At 42.6% G+C, this 3,640-nt stretch overlaps 1 non-coding gene across 1 annotated transcript; it reads right to left on the minus strand.

Annotated features, from left to right (window-relative positions):
- Nucleotides 1–2,324: 2,324 nt before the first annotated feature.
- Nucleotides 2,325–2,431, minus strand: LOC121474323. The gene has a single exon (XR_005983338.1). It is a non-coding gene; the product is annotated as a U6 spliceosomal RNA (small nuclear RNA).
- Nucleotides 2,432–3,640: the final 1,209 nt, after the last annotated feature.

Here is a 3,640-nt window from a genome sequence, read left to right on the forward strand (position 1 = left end):
TGCCATCTTAAAGTGTACAGGTCAGTGGTTTTAGTATATTTTCTCACTTGTATAACCATCACCATTATTTATTTCCAGAATACTTTCATCACCCTAAAAAGAAATCTTGGGTGGCTCAGCAGTTGAGCACCTGCCTTTAGCCCAGGGCGTGATCCTGGAGTCCTGGAATCGAGTTCCACATTGGGCTCCCTGCATGGAGCCTGCTTCTCCCTCTGCCTGTGTCTCTGCCTCTTTCTCTGTGTCTCTCATGAATAAATAGATAAAACTAAAAAAAAAAAAAAAATCCTGTGCCCATTACCAGTCACTCGCTATATTCCCCCAACCCAGTAGCCACTAGCTCTTTTCTGGACTTTTCTGACTTATTTCACTTAACATAATGTTTTCTAGGTTCATCCATGTTGTAGCATGTATTAGTAAAACATAGGAGGGCAAATATCTCTTCCAGATGGTAATTTCATTTACTTTGGATTTTTACCCAGAGGTGGGATTACTGGATCATATGGCAGTTCTATTTTTAATTTTTTGAGGAACACCCATACTGTTTTCCTTAGTGGCCGCACCAATTTACATTCTTCACAACAGTGCTTGGGGATTCCTTTTCTCCACATCCCTACCAACACTTGTTATTTCTTATCTTTTTTATAACACACATCCTAACAGGTGCAAGCTGATGTCTCCGTTGTGGTTTTGATTTGCATTTCCCTAATGCTTAATGATGCTGAGCACCTTTTCATATGCCTATTAGTCATTTGAATGTCTTCTTTGGGAAAATGTCATCATGTCAGGACATGTCTCTTCTTGTGAAGTTAGTAGCCATTGCTGATGATTGCAAATGGTGTTATACAACCATTCCTTCTTCATTTAGTAGCTAGAAAATGTCTATAAAGGGAAACTTTCCCTCATCAACCATTTGGTTATCCAGAGATACAGTTCATACAGAAAACACATGATACATGCTTGATTTTTCACCTTTATTTCCAATTTTTTAATTATTACTTTTTAAGATTTTGTTTATTTGAAAGAGAGCAAGCAAGCACACATGGATGTGAGAGACAGCACAAGTGGGAGGGAGGAAGCAGAAGAAGAGAGAGAAGCAGACTCTCTGCTGAGCAGGGAACCTGATACAGGGCTGGATCCCAGGACCCTGAGATCATGACCTGAGCCACTTAAGGCACTTAACCAACTGAGCCACCCCAGATTCCCCTATTTCCAATTTTTTAAAGTAATGAGTTGGTTTAGGGATGCCTGGCTGGCTCAGTCAGTGAACTGTACAACTCTTGATCTCAGGGTCGTGGGGTTGAGTTCCATGTTGGGTTTAGAGATTACTAAAAAATAAAATATTAAAAAAAAATGAGTTGGTTTACTAGTTTCCTGAAAGGCAACAATGAGGTTTTATTTTGGTTTGAATTGTTTTTAATATAATAGTTAAATTAGGGATTTAAATATACACTCGTGTTTTGTTCTACTGTAGCTATTATCTTTATTGGTATTCAAATTGTCCCATCTTTGGTCAGCAGGAGCCTCTTCAAGCTGGGCTTTCTAGGCTTTTTGACATCAGTCTAGTGGTCTTTGATAGCTTTATTGTTTTCTTGTTTGACAAGATGTTCCAGATGTTTTCCTGTCTGTTGTATTTCCTGTCCCACACCTAAAATCCGCCATTTCTCCAAAGAGCCCAGTTTTGTTTTAGTGGGAAATGGTACTTGGAGATGTCAGTTAAAGTATTCAAAGTGTTTATTTCTATTGCATTAGTCATTATTGATAGGTCTTTTCAGTGGAAAAAGCTAGGGAATATTTATATTTAAACTATATCACTAATGTAGAGGCAGTTTTTAGGCAACCAACATGAGCACCAGAAGCTGTGTGAGGTAGAAAGGCCACAGTGACTACCAGGGTGAGTGCAAACAGAGTCATCAAGCGACTCACCTCAAAATAGCTGCAAGCGCTAGCTGACCAGTGGGCAACGTACAACAGGGCATATGTACCAACAAAGGAAAATTCTATGCGTTCCCATACCTCCTCAGGCCCTACCTTAACTACAGCCCCCAGCTCTGCCTCCTGGCAGACAGTCTCTCTTGCTGTCCTACACGCGGCCCCCTTGCCGTGTATTCAATAAACTTCTATCTCCTCTGTTCTGCTTTAGGTGAATCTTTCCACAGCCCCACTCCATCAGCCTCCACCTGATCAGCTCAGCCCACGATGAATTTATAGTGACTTTTCCAATTAATATTCAGGATGACAGAATTTCTACTTACTCTCCTTCTTCTATTTCCATCTCAAAAAAGAGCTCCTTTTCTCACAAACATCAACTTGATCACTCCTACCACAGCCTCACAGGAGTTGTCATTAATTTGCATGTCATCTGTACCCAGGGACCATGCCAATCCTCTCTGTGTCCTTCCAAATTTAGTATATGTGCTGCTGAAGTGAGAACAAATTTTATAATCTTTATCAATCTGAAAGGTGAAAAATTTTATCTCATTCTAATTTGAGTTTGCATTTCTTTGGTAATTAATGAGGCTGAGAATGTGTCTTTTCATTAGAAGCAAGTGCCTGGTTTAAGCCTCTGTAAAATGGTTGGTATTCTCCACAACAGCACTTCCCAAACTTTGGTCATCTGCGTAGAAGGCTTTTCCAGTTAACAAATCCCCCCATGCTCTATTTAGTTGACCGGATTTCTAGTTACTGAGCCCCCTCTTACACAGTCATACACAGGCATGATAAATGTTAATAGATTTGGCATCTACTTGTATACTTCCTTAATGACCATTAACATAAGTACATTACTCCTAAAATAAAAACACAGATACCATCTGAAATCATTTCATGGGCCACCCCCCTGTGGGGTGAGCACCACCATCTGGGAATCACTGCCCTACAGCCCTTGGCATTCTGAGACTGAGAGGCAGAGAGATGTCAGTCACTGCCCTGTGTCCATATCTTTTCCATTATGTTCTGAAGAAAGCCAGACCACATGCCTGCCCTCATTTGGTGCTAGAGGCCACTGCACTCTGACAATGATGTGCTTCATCATCTGGGGGTGGAGGGAAGAGGACCTGGGGCTGGACTTGCAAGGCTTCAGTGGGCCAACTGGTGTCTTGGGGAGACCACATCACCCCTGTAGCCCTCAGTTTCCTCATCTGTAAAATGGAGAAATTAGAGCAAATGGTTTGAAATCCCTTCTGTGCTTGAAGGCAAGGTTTGTAAACACTTCTGTGTTTGTACCACAAGACCTCCCAGTGTTGGGACGCCTGGGTGGCTCAGCGGTTGAGCATCTGCCTTCCACTCAGGAAGGGATCCCGGGATCCGGAATCGAGTCCCGCATCGGGCTTCCTGCATGGAGCCTGCTTCTGCTCCCTCTGCCTATGTCTCTGCCTCTCTCTGTGTGTCTCTCAAGAATAAATAAATAAATCTTTTAAAAGGGGGGAGGGGCAGCCCCGGTGGCGCAGCGGTTTGGCGCCGCCTTCAGCCAGGGTGTGATCCTGGAGACCCGGGATCATCGAGTCCCACGTCGGGCTCCCTGCATGGAGCCTGCTTCTCCCTCTGCCTGTGTCTCTGCCTCTTTCTCTCTGTGTGTCTCTCATGAATAAATAAATAAAATCTTAAAAAAAGGAAAGAAAAGAAAGAAAGAAAGAAAGAAAGA

Source organism: Vulpes lagopus, chromosome 12 (genome assembly GCF_018345385.1).
Source record: "Vulpes lagopus strain Blue_001 chromosome 12, ASM1834538v1, whole genome shotgun sequence".
NCBI classification, from domain to species: domain Eukaryota; kingdom Metazoa; phylum Chordata; class Mammalia; order Carnivora; family Canidae; genus Vulpes; species Vulpes lagopus.